Source organism: Haliotis rubra, unplaced genomic scaffold (assembly GCF_003918875.1).
Source record: "Haliotis rubra isolate DU_JTF1 unplaced genomic scaffold, ASM391887v1 Scf1886, whole genome shotgun sequence".
Classification (NCBI taxonomy): domain Eukaryota; kingdom Metazoa; phylum Mollusca; class Gastropoda; order Lepetellida; family Haliotidae; genus Haliotis; species Haliotis rubra.
Window position 1 is genome coordinate 49447 of NW_025765876.1, and position 5683 is coordinate 55129.

Consider the following 5683-nt stretch of genomic DNA (forward strand, 5'->3'; position numbering starts at 1 on the left):
AAGCCCATTTCTGGTGTCCCTCGCCCATTGATGTTGCTGGAATATTGCTAAAATCGGCGTAAAACCAAACTCAGTCAGTCAGTCAGTCTTGTTGCTATATGTTAGCATAAAATATTACAAATTTATAAGCAATGTTATTATTACATCACAATGTCTCTGTTCAGCTTCAGTTGAAGGTAGTGATGGGCTTGCTGCTACACTTGGAGTCTTGGGCCATAGAAACAAAGAGCACTGATCATGAGCTGAATTTGATGGAAGGACAAAAATAACCAGTCTCACATCCTCTCTTAATATATTTTATTCCAGTACAACACATATTCTGCACATGCAGAGTGTCAGTTTATGGCATAGAAAAATAGCTAGAAATTATCTCCTACATCTGCATGGAACTTGAAAGCACATCTCAAGTGTAGGTCATTTGCAACAGTGATGCACCACAGCAACCATCCATACTACAGCCTCCCTACATATCCCTGACAATACAACGACATTCATTACATGTACTCCTAAACCTGGGTCTCTCGGGACACATTCCCTCAACTATACATCAACAGTGTTACGACTGTCATGGAACTGTGTCCCAGTATAGACAGTTGGTGTTAGAAACTGCTTCTCTTGACCGTGCATTCCGTCAGAACAATCATTTGTTTGAACTGAAAATATCTTTCTAGAGGTTTTGTAGCTTATTACGCTGTGGAAAATAGACAAAAAAATATTTTTACTTTGTTTTGTAATAGCAATATTAACATGCTAATTGCCCTGAAAGAAAATGTTCGTAAATTTTCAAATTGTACATTTCCTCATTTATGAGAGAGTAATTTATGTCTTGAAACAGTGAATGACAAAAGAATCCGGTTTCTATTAAAAGTTTTACCAAAATAACTAATGGTTGGTCCCAATTTTGGAAAATTATGAAAATTTCTAGGAAAATTATATTAATATTGCATTCTGCATAGGTGCAGACTTCATGCTGTGTTGTCCTCTTGTTACCAGCGTGCTGGTTTAGACAAGAGTTCCACATTCCTGTCTCTTTGACACCGATATGAACTTCCAGTGAAGATCACCTGACAATACTTATAAGAACACATACCATGTACTACAGGATCTATGCAAATCTCACAACAAGTCCAGGTACTCATTGAAAATGTTTGCATAGTAACATTCTGTAACTTACAAATCAGTGAGTAAACATGATATTTAATCATTCATGTTTCCAAAATCCTGAATACAGCCACACAAAAGTTATTGTATTGTGTTAGAACGATTTTGTTAAAAACACCATCTTATAAAATCCACTGTTACACTATTGCTTGATTATTGTGTAAGTTTGGCCGAGGATGCACCATCTTGTCCGGTTTCCATGACAACTACACACAATGTATGTACAGATTTAATCTGAAGTATGGAAAACAACCAGTGAATGGAATGTATGATATCACAAATGCTTTAAATCTTCAAACACTTCACCTGATATCCTCTCATACAATATTACATGACTTTTGGCACAGGCCAGACTTTGTACAGACCTCCCAGAAGTGAGTGAGTTGGGTTTTATGCCACTTTTTGCAATATTCCAGCAATTTGATGGCAGGGGACACCAGATATGGGCTTCATATTTTGCACCCATGTTGGGAATCGAACCCGGGCCTTCGGTATGGGTGTGTGTGTGTGTGTGTGTGTGTGGTGTGGATGTATGCGTCGTCGTCGTGTCGTCGTCTTGTCTGCTTGTGCAAGACAGACAGAGACCACACTCCTTATTCTCCAGGCATCATGGTCTTCAGCCCTGCTGGGAGGTCTGTGTGAATGACTATCACATTAAACACAAGCAAGCTTGCTAAACAAACATGTCAACTAAATACAATTTCCTCGCAGCAACACTGAGTATTTTCATTTGTTATAAACACTGGAACCACCTTCAAGAATAATATTTACATATCGCTCCTATCACTCTCATTATAGATCAACTTTTAGGCTAGGGTAAAATTTGATAAACAAGAAAACTTTCAACATTTTAAGTTTATGAACATAAAATTTCAAACTGTTTGAAAAATACTGCTACATGAACTGTATGTCATTTGTTTTGAACATTATTGAACTGACAAACTGTCATGAAGACGTACCTTCATACACTGACATACAAATTATATTCTGTACATGAGATAAATTCTTCTGAATTCTTACAGATATCAGAATGTGCTTATTTCACTATTACATATTACATTTCAGCTTTAAAATCTCACATTTGAGGGCTTTGTTTTGTGTAATTAGAAATATTTAAATATGTCCAGGAATCATTTATGAAACAAAATCAGTGAAGTGACATTAAAATAACCTAACCATCTGCAGACATTATATTATATAACTCAGACAAACACTCATTCTTGTCTGAGATTCTCACTAACCTATTCCAAGCTGCATCTACAAGCATATAGTGTCCACACAGTAACACAATGTACCTGTTCGTTCATGCCCACCTCCGTCGTCTACATGTGTGCATGATGTAGCTGTAATCTGCAGATGTACCTGTATCTACATGCCCACCTCCGTCATCTACATGTGTGCATGGTATACCTGTAATCTGCAGATGTACCTGTATCTACATGCCCACCACCGTCGTCTACATGTGTGCATGATGTACCTGTAATCTGCAGATGTACCTGTATCTACATGCCCACCTCCGTCGTCTACATGTGTGCATCATGTACCTGTAATCTGCAGATGTACCTGTATCTACATGCCCACCTCCGTCGTCTACATGTGTGCATGATGTACCTGTAATCTGCAGATGTACCTGCATCTACATGCCCACCTCCGTCGTCTGCATGTGTGCATCATGTACCTGTAATCTGCAGATGTACCTGTATCTACATGCCCACCTCCGTCGTCTACATGTGTGCATGATGTACCTGTAATCTGCAGATGTACCTCATTCACAGGTAAGTGAAGTCAAACTGTAGCCTATTGTGTCCCTTATCAAGGCATGTGGAGAATGTCATGTAAATATATAATGTCACGTCATAAATACAAACTATACAAGTAACATTTAGCATTTCAGCCTTTGATGAAAATACGCTGCAAGCTGGAACCCAAGTGTTGCTCGTGTCAAACAGATCTCACAAATAAAACAACAAAATATGACTGGGAGAAAACCGTCAGACTAGGAAAACCATTGAAACAAAAGAAGGATGACTAATTGTGAACAGGAGTTAAAACATTGTGACATATATCCTCTGTTAAGAGCCTCCGTATATTATGGGATGCATGTACAGGTTTAAAAGAGCCAAAATCTTTGGTAGGTACAGGAGTATATTTCATGACTTAAGGTTGCAACTGAAAACACCTCTGGTGAATATATTTGTATATTTCACACAGTGGTCAGTCGCCACAAGAGTCTGGACACTAGGGCTGCAGCGACTCACGCAGACTTCGATTCGAGTTTTGATATTGGACCCTCGATTTGATCATTTTCGATTCGATTCTTCATACAAAAAACGTCAGATTTCATTTAACTCTCAGAAATTATTAAACAAAACATATCACATTGAAAACCGTTCTCCAAGAGTTTACAAGGAAATCAGGAATGTAAAGGATGTAACCTTTTTCAAACAAATATAATATGATGTTTAACCACCAGCACTTTGGTGATGTCTACTATCAACAGTTCTCATTGGATAATTAGTCCGGCATCAACCAATCACGTTTCGCCTAATTTAAACGCTGTTTGGGTTGGAGTCAAAATTACATTATCTCTGTGTGGAAATAATTTAGATTGATATTCAAATATCGAATTGAAATAGTGATATTTTACAAAAATCGAAACTGAGGTGTCAGATTTGATTTTCGATCACACCGAATCGTCGCAGCCCTAATGGACACCACTGTTAAAGGTACTGATTTCTCACCATTATTTCTTACAGCCGTGGCAATGACTAAGCAAAGACTCCCTTCTTGTGACACAGATAACATTAACAATTAGATGCTATATATTAAGGCTGAAATAACGTGTACATCTGGATCCAGATCCACAGACCGATGCCAGTCTTCATGTAAGTCTTGGTAAGGAAAGGCAGCTCTCAACACAGCAGCTGGCTGTTGTTGGTCCCTGTGATATAGGACTATTCAAGGAACGTTCCTTGTGTAATAAAACTAATGCTGATTCAGATAATGACAGTATAACAAGCCATCAAAACTGAGAAAACTAAAATATAACTGTAAAGGTGAAAAAAGAGTAAAACTTGTAACAAGTCCAAGTACATGTAAATGATGATTAGAAATTAGTTGTTGTCATCTTACCTTTGTACACATAGTTTAGGTTTAGGAACTGACTACAGTGAGGTTCCGTTAAAACTCCGTTAATAGACTAGTTGCCCACCTGTGACACTGTGGTGATGCTCGGAGTATGCTCCGGTGACACATGGGTGAGCTCTGGTTACGAACTAGTTACACACAAGTGATGCTCGGAGTATGCTCCGGTGATACATGGGTGAGCTCTGGTTACGACCTAGTTACACACCAGTGATGCTCGGGTATGCTCGGTGATACGCTGGTGAGCTCTGGTTCTGAACTAGTTACACACCAGTGATGCTCGGAGTATGCTCGGTGATACATGGGTGAGCTCTGGTTCACGAACTAGTTACACACCAGTGATGCTCGGAGAATGCTCGGTGATACATGGGTGAGCTCTGGTTACGAACTAGTTACACACCAGTGATGCTCGGAGTATGCTCGGTGACACACGGTGAGCTCTGGTTACGACCTAGTTACACACCAGTGATGCTCGGAGTATGCTCCGATTTGACACCGCGGTGAGCTCTGGTTACGACCTAAGCTACACCCCAGTTACACCTGTATCATGTTCGGTAATGCTCTGGTTATACTCATTGCTTAACAACTACTCATAATTACATTTATTCAAACCTGTTCTTCCAACTGGCATATAAAATATATAATGGATCAACTTCAGGGCAATGTGCAAGAAGAATACCCGTGGACAAACAGACAGTGGACTGTAATAAAACAGCATTAAAAGAGATTCCCTTGCCAGTGATAGATCATAAGATAAGAAACCTTCAACAACACTGTAAAGTCTTCAACAACACACAAGTAATCAGATCAGCGGACATAGCTACATCCTCACTCATGTTTGATTCAGATACAAACTTGATTGTAGGGGCTCGCATAATATAACCAGTTTACGGTATTTACCGGTTCAGACATGAAAACGATCGCATAGTAATGCGATCGCTGATCGAAAACCGGTATTCGACATGCATTAAGTAAAACTTAAACTTTCGGAAATCTTCGGATATTTCCGCTTTTTAAATTGTTCTTTTCATTAGTGCCAAATGTTACTTACATTTTTAATTTGACATGATCAAAAGTTTTTATTAAAGGTTAATCAATCATAGTCATTTTGTTGTGTTTTTGGTTTATAATCAAGCATGATATCGATTATAAGTAGTTTTTGTTAAAAAATAATTCTTGCAATATATTTCAATACATATCGCAATATATGCTTTCGCATCGCAATATATCGCAATATCGAAATTCTCTGCAATACCCACCCCTACTTGATTGCATTGCTCATGTCTGATTAGCATCCTCAAACAGTACAAAAATATAGAATACCTGGATGATATGCAAATGTTCTAATAATACTTCATAAATATTTTAAATATGTGCT

At 38.4% G+C, this 5683-nt stretch overlaps 1 long non-coding RNA gene across 1 annotated transcript; it reads right to left on the minus strand.

The window, feature by feature from the left end:
• Positions 1–282: 282 nt before the first annotated feature.
• Positions 283–2925, minus strand: LOC124274173. The gene is made up of 2 exons (XR_006897883.1): positions 2743–2925; positions 283–2474 (listed from the first exon to the last, which is right to left on the minus strand). It is a non-coding gene; the product is annotated as an uncharacterized LOC124274173 (long non-coding RNA).
• Between the last annotated feature and the right edge of the window lie 2758 nt (positions 2926–5683).